Raw genomic sequence first — 13,324 nt, 5'->3', positions numbered from 1 at the left:
AGATGCCATGCCAAATTCTGCAAACAATTCCTCTGTTAGAGAGACTAGGAATCTCTTGGCAGCACTGAAACAAAGTTCTCTTTTGGCATGTTTTCCTTGGAGCAAAAATCTTGCTTCAAGTGAAGATTGGCACACGGTAAAATCATAATTCTGTAATTCTGATTTCCTCATGTGAGTAAGCAGGGTCAGAGATAAATAAGAGTTCGATTTTCCTTTCTCACGTGGAAGTCCACACATTTCAGAAAGCAATAAACCTCTTGGAGAATATGACAACAAAACAAACAGGCTTCAAGTAAAAAATCCAAACAGTGACATGTTATCCTGAAGCATTTCCTTTCAGAGCATGTCTTTAGAGACTGAAGGAAAGGTAGGAAGAAGAATCAGAAAACAAAACTTTGACAACTTACAAGACTTAAATAAAGCAAAATTGGAGATGCTCCACACAGCAAATCCACAACAGATGCACACTTAACAAACTATTTCCTGGTGTCCAGTTTGATTCTAGACAGGCTGACTTAGGAAACACTAAAGTGAATGCTAATTGTTCATATAGCCACACTTCTTATCCTAATGGCTAAATGGCAGTCAGAAATTCCTGCTCTTGAACACTGGTTCTCTTTGGCTAAGTTTTAAAATTCTGTTAGTCATATTTTCTATGCATTAAACCAGAATAAACATGATACCTGTTTCATAGGTTTAGAGTTAGCATCATTATTTATTTTTATTTTTTACTAGTAATCATATTGGATTCTACTGACTTATTCCCATATCTACTGCCATTATCCTAACTCAACTGCTTGTCTTCTCTTTCCTGGAGCAGTGCAGTAGTTTTCTCTTCTTCATTCTTCATTGACCACCCTATCACAGAAAACAAAATAATTTTTAAAAGCTCTTCATCAAATTATCACTTACAACAATTCATTATTTTCTTTCTTTGGCTCTTTGAATAACCTATAAACTCCTTTCCATGGTCTGCAAGAACTAAATTAATTTGATTTCATGTTCTATGGGCTCTTGCACTTATGGCTACTTCTTGGAAGGCTCCACTCCATTTCTTTTTTTTTTTTTTTTTTTAAGTCAAGAAAATAGTTGTATTACTTTATTTTAAAAATTTTTATTGTAAGCACACGTAATATGAGATCTACTCTCTTAACTAATTTTTGAATGTACAGTACAGTACTGTTAGCAACCTCCTAGAATTTATTCATTGTGCCTGAAACCTATTCACATTGATTTGTGACTCCCATTTCACTCTTCTTTCTGTCCCTGGAGACTAACATTCCATAATTTGATTCTATATATTTGAATATTGTAGGTACCCCATGGAAGTGAAATGGTGCGGTGTTGGTATTTCTATGACTAGCTTATTTCACTTAGCTAAGTTCCTCTAGATTTACTTACGTTGTTAGTTGACTTTAATTCACAAAATCATTTATGTGCTCCTTTTGAGCCTGAATCATTCATCTAGACACCATGTCCATAGTTCTCAGCTCTTCTTTTTTTTTTTTTGTTTCTTTTATTATTCATATGTGCATACAAGGCTTGGTTCATTTCTCCCCCCTGCCCCCACCCCCTCCCTTACCACCCACTCCACACCCTCCCGCTCCCCCCCCCTCAATACCCAGCAGAAACTATTTTGCCCTTATCTCTAATTTTGTTGTAGAGAGAGTATAAGCAATAATAGGAAGGAACAAGGGGTTTTGCTGGTTGAGATAAGGATAGCTATACAGGGCATTGACTCACACTGATTTCCTGTGCGTGGGTGTTACCTTCTAGGTTAATTCTTTTTGATCTAATCTTTTCTCTAGTTCCTGGTCCCCTTTTCCTATTGGCCTCAGTTGCTTTAAGGTATCTGCTTTAGTTTCTCTGCATTAAGGGCAACAAATGCTAGCTAGTTTTTTAGGTGTCTTACCTATCCTCACCCCTCCCTTGTGTGCTCTCACTTTTATCATGTGCTCATAGTCCAATCCCCTTGTTGTGTTTGCCCTTGATCTAATGTCCACATATGAGGGAGAACATACGATTTTTGGTCTTTTGGGCCAGGCTAACCTCACTCAGAATGATGTTCTCCAATTCCATCCATTTACCAGCGAATGATAACATTTCGTTCTTCTTCATGGCTGCATAAAATTCCATTGTGTATAGATACCACATTTTCTTAATCCATTCGTCAGTGGTGGGGCATCTTGGCTGTTTCCATAACTTGGCTATTGTGAATAGTGCCGCAATAAACATGGATGTGCAGGTGCCTCTGGAGTAACAGTCTTTTGGGTATATCCCCAAGAGTGGTATTGCTGGATCAAATGGTAGATCGATGTCCAGCTTTTTAAGTAGCGTCCAAATTTTTTTCCAGAGTGGTTGTACTAGTCTACATTCCCACCAACAGTGTAAGAGGGTTCCTTTTTCCCCGCATCCTCGCCAACACCTGTTGTTGGTGGTGTTGCTGATGATGGCTATTCTAACAGGGGTGAGGTAGAATCTTAGTGTGGTTTTAATTTGCATTTCCTTTATTGCTAGAGATGGTGAGCATTTTTTCATGTGTTTTCTGGCCATTTGAATTTCTTTTGAGAAAGTTCTGTTTAGTTCACATGCCCATTTCTTTATTGGTTCATTAGTTTTGGGAGAATTTAGTTTTTTAAGTTCCCTATATATTCTGGTTATCAGTCCTTTGTCTGATGTATAATTGGCAAATATTTTCTCCCACTCTGTGGGTGTTCTCTTCAGTTTAGAGACCATTTCTTTTGATGAACAGAAGCTTTTTAGTTTTATGAGGTCCCATTTATCTATGCTATCTCTTAGTTGCTGTGCTGCTGGGGTTTCATTGAGAAAGTTCTTACCTATACCTACTAACTCCAGAGTATTTCCTACTCTTTCTTGTATCAACTTAAGAGTTTGGGGTCTGATATTAAGATCCTTGATCCATTTTGAGTTAATCTTGGTATAGGGTGATATACATGGATCTAGTTTCAGTTTTTTGCAGACTGCTAACCAGTTTTCCCAGCAGTTTTTGTTGAAGAGGCTGCTATTTCTCCATCGTATATTTTTAGCTCCTTTGTCAAAGATAAGTTGCTCACAGTTGTGTGGCTTCATATCTGGATCCTCTATTCTGTTCCACTGGTCTTCATGTCTGTTTTTGTGCCAGTACCATGCTGTTTTTATTGTTTTTGCTTTGTAATATAGTTTGAAGTCAGGTATTGTGATACCTCCTGCATTGTTCTTTTGACTGAGTATTGCCTTGTCTATTCGTGGCCTCATGTGTTTCCATATAAATTTAACAGTAGATTTTTCAGTGTCTTTAATGAATGTCATTGGAATTTTGATGGGAATTGCATTAAACATGTAGATTACTTTGGGGAGTATCAACATTTTTACTATGTTGATTCTACCAATCCATGAGCATGGGAGATCTCTCCACTTTCTATAGTCTTCCTCAATCTCTTTCTTCAGAAGTGTATAGTTTTCCTTGTAGAGGTCTTTCACATCTTTTGTTAGGTTTACACCTAGGTATTTGATTTTGTTTGAGGTTATTGTAAATGGAATTGTTTTCATACATTCTTTTTCTGTTTGCTCATTGTTAGTGTATAGAAATGCTAATGATTTTTCTATGTTGATTTTATATCCTGCTACCTTGCTATAGCTATTGATGATGTCTAGAAGCTTCTGAGTAGAGTTTTTTGGGTCTTTAAGGTATAGGATCATGTCATCTGCAAATAGGGATATTTTGACAGTTTCTTTACCTATTTGTATTCCTTTTATTCCTTCTTCTTGCCTAATTGCTCTGGCTAGGAATTCCATCCACTCCATTTCTTGGTAGGAGTGAGTGATTCACTGTCACCCTTTATATCCATCATAAATGATTGCTGAACAGACAGGGCTTCCATATTTCCTCATCTCAATGCCCCAAGTAATTATTGCCAACCTAATCATCATATATATTGTCTTTATCACAATATAACCTTTTAATATTTATTGTTTTCTTGTTTGTGTCCCCCACCATGGAAATATAAATTTCATTTTGGTAAGGAAGTGTGGTTATCTGTTTATCACGGTAATTCTAGGGCCCAGAAATCATACGTGGAGCATAGCTTTTGTCACAATAATAACTAGATTTATTGAGTGCTTTAACTGTGATAGGTACTCTTTCATGGGTTTTATGTTCATAACCTCATTTATTACTCACAATCTGTGAAGTAAGTACTTCATTTTACATGTGGGAGTTTAAATTTCATGGCAAAAATTAACTAGTTAAAATGACCAAAGTAGACTAGCTGTGGAGTTCAACTCTATAATAATTTTTAAAATCCTGATTAGTATTTGCTAAATAAGTGAATATTTAGTTCATAGTACAAACCTAGCATCTATCAAGTGTAAAGAAAATAAGGCATTATTAAATGTCATTATTAATATTGGAACATTTTATTGGCTTACTTCATCAGAGTTGTCATGGCCAGGGCATGAGTTAAAGCTGTTAGAAAGCCGAATGGGTTGCTAGTGTGGCTGTGAAAGTTCTTCTGAGTTAGTTTGCTGATAATTTTGTGGCAGACATGCCAATTCAGCTGACTTGGCTTAAGACTATCTCAAACAGCCTGTAAAGTGAGAAGCTTCATTTTAAATTTGAGAATCTAATGCTACTTGATGTTTCACATATCTTACTTATAATCAGTATTACATTTCTGTGGAAGCTGTGAAATATATTTCAGTGACTGGAAGCCATTCAGAAGATAATCTAGAGATTTACTACTTTTTGAATTGGAAGCAGAATAAGTGCAGTGGCGGCTGAGAGAAGGAGGAGAAAATGCCAGAGCTGAGTCTTCATCTCATTCCTACCACTATCTTTTGTTTGTCTTTGCTCATTTCAATCAACTGTGACCTTTAATGAAAGATTTATGTTAATAAAAGGTGAATGCTCTTTTAAATTTTAAGTTATTCAGCTGATTGAGGCTAGTAAAGCACCACGCAAAAGACTAGTTAATGTGCAGGAAAAAGGAAAGCATATCAGGCCAGACTTCTATTCAGAGTAGCAGGTCCCTCATTTAACTCCAAGAGCTAGATAGGGAGTCCTGATGTCTTATCTCACAGGTTTACTGTGAAGATTCACAAATAAAAACTCAGGTAAAACACTTATGGAGTGGCAAAAATACACTAAGTAGATGCTGAATATCCCTTATCCAAAATAATTGGGGCTGGAAGTGTTTCAGATTTCGGATTTTTCACATTTTGAAATATTTATGTAGATCTGATAAGATTTATTAGGATAGAACCCAAGTCCAAGCACAAAATTCACCCATTTATGTTTCCTAAAAACCTTATACATATAGCCTGAAGGTATTTGGTATAATATTTTTAGTGTGATTGTGCTTGACACATCATATGTTATATTATAAATATCTCGAGGGCTTTGGTTTTTTAAGAATTAGATTTTTCCTGGAGACCTGAATGTCTTGAGAATGACTGAACTCTCTACTTTTTAAAAAAAGAATAATATACAATTGACTGTAAGTATGGTTGTGGATGTGTAGAAATCTATGAAGGCTGGATATAGAGATAAGGTGTTATTTTCTTGTTGTCTTTTAACCTAAAAAATGAAAACAAAATCAGAGTGTTCTGGATTCTATCTTTTGTTTTCTTGTTCTTTTTTTTGTTCACTTATTAACATATGCATACATTGTTTGGGTCATTTCTCTACCCTGTCACCCTCCCCCACCCTTCCCCTCCTCCCCCACTCAGTTCCAGGAAAGTCTCATTCTCCCCTTATCACTGATTTTGTTGAAGAAAAGACATAAGCATAAGGAAGACAAAGCATTTTTGCTAGTTGAGTTAAGGATAGCTATACAGAAATATTCCTACTATTGTTTTCATGTACCCATGTTGATTCAACTCTAACTGATCTTTACATTGTTTCCTGATCCCTTGCTCATGATAACCTATAGTTTTAAGGTTGTTGTATTAGCTTCTCTAGAGTGGGGACATCAAACACTTTCATGTTTTGGGTTTTCTACCTATTCCTATATCTCCTGTATGTTTTCTCCCCTTGTCTTGTGATCTAAGTCCAACCACATTGCTGCATTTGCCCTAGATCTAAAGTCCACATATGAGGGAGAACATACGATTTTTGGTCTTCTGAGCCTAGGTGACCTCACTCAGAATGATGCTTTCCAGTTCCATCCATTTACCTGCAAATGATAGGATTATATTTTTCTTCATGGATGAGTAAAATTCCATTGTGTATAAATACCACATTTTCTTGATCCATTCATCAGTAGTGGGGCATCTTGGTTGTTTCCATAACTTGGCTATTGTGAATAGTGCTGCAATAAACATGGGTGTGCAGGTGCCTTTGGAGTAACCTGTGTTGCATTCCTTTGGGTATATCCCCAGGAGTGGGATTGCTGGATCATATGGCAGGTCTATGTATAGATTTTTAAGAAGTCTTCAATTTTTTTCCAGAGTGGTTGCACCAGCTTGCATTCCCACCAGCAGTGGATTAGGGTTCCTTTTTCCCCACATCCTCACCAACACATGTTGTTAGTGGTGTTGCTAATGATGGCTATTCTAACAGGAGTGAGGTGGAATCTTAGTGTGGTTTTGATTTGCATTTCCTTTATGGCCAGAGATGGTAAGCATTTTTTCCTGTGTTTTTTGGGCATTTGAATTTCTTCTTTTGAGAAAGTTCTGTTTAGTTCAGTTGCCCATTTCTTAATTGGTTCATTGATTTTAGGAGAGTTTAGTTTCTTGAGTTCCCTGTGTATTTTTGGTTACCAGTGCATTATCTGATGTATAACTGGCAAATATTTTCTCACACTCTGTGGGTGGTCTTTTCACTTTAGAGACCATTTCTTTTGTTGTGCAGAAGCTTTTTAATTTTATGAAGTCCTGTTTATTCATCCTTTCTCTTAGTTGCTGGGCTTCTGGGGTTCTATTGAGGAAGTCTTTGCCAATACTTATTTGTTCCAGAGTGTTTCCTGCTCCTTCCTGTAGTAACTTCAGAGTTTCAGGTCTTATATTTAGGTCCTTGATTGATTTTTAGTTGATACTAGTACAGGGTGATAGACATGGATCTAGTTTCAGTTTCTTGCAGACAGGTAACCAGTTCTCCCAGCAACATTTGTTAAAGAGGCTGTCTTTTCTCCATCATATATTTTTGGCACCTTTGTCAAAAATGAGGTGGGTATAGTTGTGTGGATTCATCTCTGGGTCTTCTATTCTGTTCCACTGGTCTTCATGTCTGTTTTTGTGCCAAAAAACAGTACCATGCTGTTTTTATTGCTATTGTTTTATAATACAGTTTGAAGTCAGGTATTGTGATACCGCCAGCATTGCTTTTTGCTGAGTATTGCTTTGGCTATTCGTGGTCTCTTGTATTTCCAAATGAACTTTAGGGTAGATTTTTTAATCTCTGTGATGAAAGTCATTGGGATTTTGATGGGAATTGCATTAAACATGTAGATTGCTTTTGATAGTATAGCCATTTTTACTATGTTGATTCTACCAATCCCTGAGCATGGGGGATTTTTCCATTTTCTGTAGTCTTCCTTGATCTCTTTCTTCAGGAGTTTGTACTTCTCTTGTAGAGGTCATTCACATCCTTTGTTAAATTTACTCCCAGGTCTTTGATTTTTTTTTTTTGAGGGTATTGTGAATGGAATTGTTTCCATGTGTTCCTTCTCAATTTGTTCATTGTTGGTGTATAAAAAAGCTAATGATTTTTGTAAGTTGATTTTGTATCCTGCCACCTACTAAAGCTATTTATGGCATCTAAGAGTTTTTGGGTCTTTAAGGTATAGGATCATATCAACTGCAAATAAGGATATTTTGACCATTTCATTACCTATTTGTATTCCTTTTATTTCTTCTTCTTGCCTAATTTCTCTGGCTAGGAATTCTAGTACTACTATGTTGAATAGGAGTGGGGATAGTGGGCACTGTTGTCTCATTCCTGGTTTTAGGGGGAATGGTTTGAGTTTTTCACTGTTAAGTGTGATGTTGGCTGTAAGTTTGTCATATATAGCCTTTACAATGTTGAGGTACTTTCCTTCTATTCCTAGTTTTCTTAGAGCTTTTTTCATGAAGTGGTGTTGGATCTTGTTGAAGGCTTTTCCTGCATCTATTGAGATGATCAAGTGGTTTTTGTCTGCTTCTATTAATGTGCTGTATTACATTTATAGATTTGCGTATGTTGAACCACCCCTGCATCCCTGGGATGAAGCCAACTTGGTCATGGTGGATGAGCTTTCTGATGTGTTGTTAGATTAAGTTTGCCATTATTTTATTGAGGTTTTTTAACATTGATATTCATTAAGGAAATTGGCCTGTAGTTCTGCTCTTTGGAGGTGTCTTTGTCTGGTTTTGGGATGAGAGTAATATTGGCTTCATAGAATGAGTTAGGCAGTGTTTCTTCCCTTTCTATTTCATGGAACAGTTTAAGGAGAGTTGGTATTAGTTCTTCTTTAAAGGTCTGATAGAATTCAGCAGTGAATCTGTCAGGTCCTGGACTTTTCTTTTTGGGAGTCTCTTGATGGCAGCTTCAATTTCTTTTTGTGTTATAGATCTGTTCAGGTGATTAATATCCTCTTGGTTCAGGTTTGGGTGGTTGTAAGTTTCTAGAAATCTGTCCATTTCTTCGAGATTTTCAAATTTATTGGAGTATAGACTCTCAAAGTAGTCTCTCATGATTTCCTGGGTTTCCTTGGTGTTTGTTGTTGTCTCCCCTTTTGAATTTCTGATTTTACTGATTTGGGTTTTTTCTCTCCTCATTTTAGTCAGGTTTGTCAGGGGTTTGCCAATCTTATCTATTTCAAAAACCAGCTTTTTGTTTAATTGAGTCTTTGTATGGTTTTTTTGGTTTCTATGTCATTGATTTCAGCCTTTATTTTAATTATTTCTTTCCTTCTGCTTGTTTTAGGATTTGCTTTGCTCTTGTTTTTCTAGGAGTTTGAGATGTAGCATTAGGTCATTGATTTGGGATCTTTCAGTCTTTTTAATATATGTACTTATGGCTATAAACTTTTCTGTTAGGACTGCCTTTGCTGTGACCCATAGGTTACATTAGGTCGTGTTTTCATTTTCATTGACTTCTAGGACCCTTTTAATTTCCTCTTTTATTTCATCAGTGACCCATTTTTCGTTGAGTAATGTGTTGTTCAACTTCCAATTGTTTGTATGTTTTTTACTGCTGTTTTTGTTGTTGATTTTTAGTTTTAATGCAGTGTGGTCAGACAGAATGTATGGGATTATTTCTGTTTTCTTATATTTGCTGAGGATTTCTTTGTGACCTAATATATGATCAGTTTTGGAAAAGGTTCCATGGGTTGCTGAGAAGAATGTATATTGTGCAGAAATTGGATGAAATATTCTGTAGACATCAGCTAGGTCCATTTGATCTATGGTATGATTTAGTTCTAGGATTTCTTTATTGATTTTTTGTTTGGATGACCTATTTATTGGTGGTAGGGGAGTATTAAGTTCTCCTACTACCACTGTGTTGGAGTTTATGTATGTTTTTAGGTCCTTCAGAGTATGATTGATGAAATTGGGTTTATTGATGTTGGGTCTATATAGGTTGATAATTGTTATTTCCTTTTGGTGTTTTTCCCCTTTTATTAGTATGGAGTGTCCTTCTTTATCTCATTTGATCAAAGTAGGCTTGAAGTCTACTTTGTCTGAGATAAGTATTGCTACCCCTGTCTGTTTTCGGGAACCATTGGCTTGGTAAATCTTCTTCCAGCTTTTCACTCTCAGCCAGTGCTTATTTTTGTCGATGAGGTTGGTCTCCTGTAGGCAGCAGATTATTGGATCTTCCTTTTTAATCCATTTTGCCAATTGATGTCTTTTGATAGAGGAATTTAGTCCATTAACATTCAGTGTTAGTATGGATAGGTATGTGGTGATTCCTGTCATGTAGTTGTCTTTGTTGATTAAGGGTTTGATTGTGTGCAGCTGAATCAGTGTTACTCTTTACTTTTTTGCCTTTTCTTCTCCTGTGGTTTGGTGCTGCCTGCCCTTTCATGGTTTTGTTTGCTTTCATTTTCTGTGTGCAGAATTCATTGGATAATCTTTTGTAGTGGTGGTTTGGTGGTCATATATATTTTTAGTTTTTGCTTATCATGGAAGACTTGTATTGTTCCGTCAATTTTGAATGATAGTTTTGCTGGGTAGAGTATCCTAGGATTGAAATTATTTTCATTCATTGTTTGGAAGACCTCACTTCATTCTCTTCTTGCTTTTAATGTTTCTGTTGAGAAGTCTGCTGTGATTTGTATGGGTTTACCTTTGTTATTTGTTTTTTCTCTCTTACAGCCTTCAATATTCTTTCTCTAGTCTCTGTACTTGTTGCTTTAATGATAATATGTCATGGGGGTAGTTCCATTTGGTCAGGTCTGTTCAGTGTCCTGGAGGCTTTCTGTACCTGAATGGGCATAATTTTCTCTAGATTTGGGAAGTTTTCTGTCATTATTTTGTTGAATATATTATGCATTCCTTTTGCTTGCACCTCTTCTTCTTCTTCAATGCCCATGATTCTCAGGTTTGTCTTTTGACGGAGTGAGTTCTTGCATTTTCTTTTCACTGGTCTTGAGTTGTTTAACTAATAGTTCTTCAATTTTTCCTTTAATTGCCATTTCATCTTCAAGTTCTGAGAGTCTGTCTTCTGTTTGTTCTATTCTGCTGCAATGGCCTTCCATTTTGTTTTGTGTTTCTGTTTCATTCTTTTTGCTGAGATTTTCCATGTCGTGGGTTTTGTTCTCTTTAATATTGTCAATTTTTGCCCTTAATTCCCTTATGTGTCTGTTTATGGTGGTCTCAGTTTCAGTTTGGCCTTTATTTAGGGCTTCTATGATTTCACTTATTTGTTTCTGGATTTTCTCATATTCTTTTTTTTTTTGTTGTTGTCTTAGAATTTCTTGAGTGCCTCCTGTACGTTTTGGTTGACCATGTCTAGTAACATCTCTATGAAATTCTCATTAATTACTTGTAGGATTTCTTCTTTCAGGTTGCTCTTGTGGGCTTCATTGGGTTCCTTGGTATAGTTTATCTTTGTTTTGTTGGAGTCTGGATCTGGGTATCTGTTTTCTTCATTTTGCTCTAAATCCTGTACTACTTTATTTTGTGGGGGAGAGTGGTTTCCATCCCTTTTTTTTCTTTCCATATTTCCACTAGGTACTGTTTCTATCCCTGGACTATGTGTAATTTAGTATTAGCTGGGTAACAATATTAATACTAATAAAACCAAGAAAGAAGGATTAAAAAGAGAGAGAGAGATGGAAAGATAAAAGGAATAGAGAAGATAGGAAAAGAGAAAAAAAGGGAAAAAAAAAGAAACAAAAAATGGAAGAGATGGTGGATGATCAAACAGCAAACCAGGCAGCAAATCCCTTAAAGAAGGGGGAAAAAAAAGACAAAAAAAAATATCACCAGTTCTGGAACAGTAGAATTACAGTCTTAGTTGTTCTGATGTTAGTTCTTCAGCATCCAGACCTGCTGTGTGTGTCTCTTAGGTAGGTTTGGAGCCTTCCTGTGGTGAATGGCAGGTGGGTGGGGTTCCACTGGTCTATGGGTGGAGGCTGCTAGCTGATGTGAAATTGCGGGCCTTTGGAGCATGGGCCTGGCATGCCTGAAGGGTATGGCCCAGCAGAGCAGAGATCGTGCAGGCCTGTGCAAGCCTTGGGGGCATGGCCTAGCTGAACAGAGATCATGCGTGTGTGTATCTCAGGCATGGCAGGCCTGGGGGTCATGGCCCAGTGAAATGGAGATTGTGCAGGCCTGAGTGCGTGGCCTGGTGGAGATCACAAATGTCTGTGGAGCTCTGGCTTGGCAGGCCTTAAGGGCTCGTTTGGAGGAGATCATGCGGGTCTGAGGGGTGGGAGTTTGGGGTAGCACAGTTCTGTTGGGGCAAAGGAGCAGGGCTGGAGGATCAGAGATCCCACAGTGTGTGGAGCAGTGGCTCCTTGGGCCTATGGGGTGGGGCTTGGCATGCAGTGCCGGCTATTCTTTGTTAGGTCCACGTGGATGGGAAGGTCAAATTGGAGCCAAATAATAAAGCAAATAGGCTTAAAGCAAGCTTTATTGAGAGTGCGCTTTGGGGCGAGGTTCACCGTCCCAAAGAGCAGGGCTTGAGAAGTCGCACCTGAGAAATGGAAGCCCAGTTTTTATAGCTTGGGTGAAGTCAAGTGCTTAAGGTATTATGGGGCGTTGGGATAGGTTGAGGTTTGGTGGGGAGGGACTTAGGGTAATATGGATCTGTAGGATAGGTCAGGACCCATTGCCCGCCAGTGGGAGTTGCCATGGTAATCATGAAGCCTCTAATTGCCATGCACCATAATCATTGCCACCAGAGTTTGACATGGTAACTGTGAAAGGAAGGAGGGGATGGAGTGGAAGTTCGAGCAGAGAGTCCTTGATAGCCATGGGGTGGCTGCCCACCGGCCAAACATTCTTTAAGTATATGGTGGCATGGAGACGCCTCCCAGGAGCTAAGGTTTCAGTGTGCTGATGTTTCAGCTCTCCCTGGTGCTTTACCTTGTCAAGTATGTCTCCGGCTTCTCATGAAAGTCCCTGGATCACGGAGGTTAGAAGGTCTGTGGCTGTGTTCCAGTCACCATCTTGAATCATCTCTTATCTTTTGTTTTCTGTGCAGTATGGCTTTGACCAAAAGACCAGTGTATTTTATTATTAAACACAACAAGAATTGTTTTAACTCCTAATCTGTAATCTTTCAACAGTGTCTGGCTGACTGAGTACATGATTGATGCTGGCAGATTTGCCTGTTTCTCTTGATTTGTTTTCCTTGCCCCCTTTAAGAAGGAGGAGAGTAGTTTGTTAAGATAAAACTTTCATCTCTTTTCTTGGAGTTTATTCCCTGCTTTTTTTTCAGTACTGTGTCAGTTCCTTTGTAAGACTGCTAAGCATCCTACTTGCACTAGCAAAAAATAGAAAGAACTTCAAAATTCAAAGAGAAATATTTTTGAACTATTTACAAACTTTCTTTGAGATCAGTATTTTCTTCTTTTCCTTTCCTCTATTTAAGCAGTTAGTCTGCTCAGTAATTATTGAGTCAGAGGAAATGCAGTTGAGAGAAAAAAACAGGTAAAAAAAAGAGCTTTTCTGGATTTAGTTTCCAAAGGCTAAATCCTTTAAAAAGTTTAGAATGGGTAGATCTGGGAGAAGATATCAAAAATGAGAAAGAACATCTGACAAAAACATCAGGTGTGAGCGAGTCCTCTGAGGCGTAGGTTAGTCACGTGAAGAAAGGCATATAAAAATATTCCTTTGGGTTTTAAGGAGGAGGAATGATAAGAGAGTTTTGAATTCTCTAGAGAGAAAGGAGTCC

This window comes from Castor canadensis, chromosome 14 (genome assembly GCF_047511655.1).
Source record: "Castor canadensis chromosome 14, mCasCan1.hap1v2, whole genome shotgun sequence".
Lineage (NCBI taxonomy): Eukaryota > Metazoa > Chordata > Mammalia > Rodentia > Castoridae > Castor > Castor canadensis.
Note: the sequence above shows the minus strand (reverse complement) of the source record.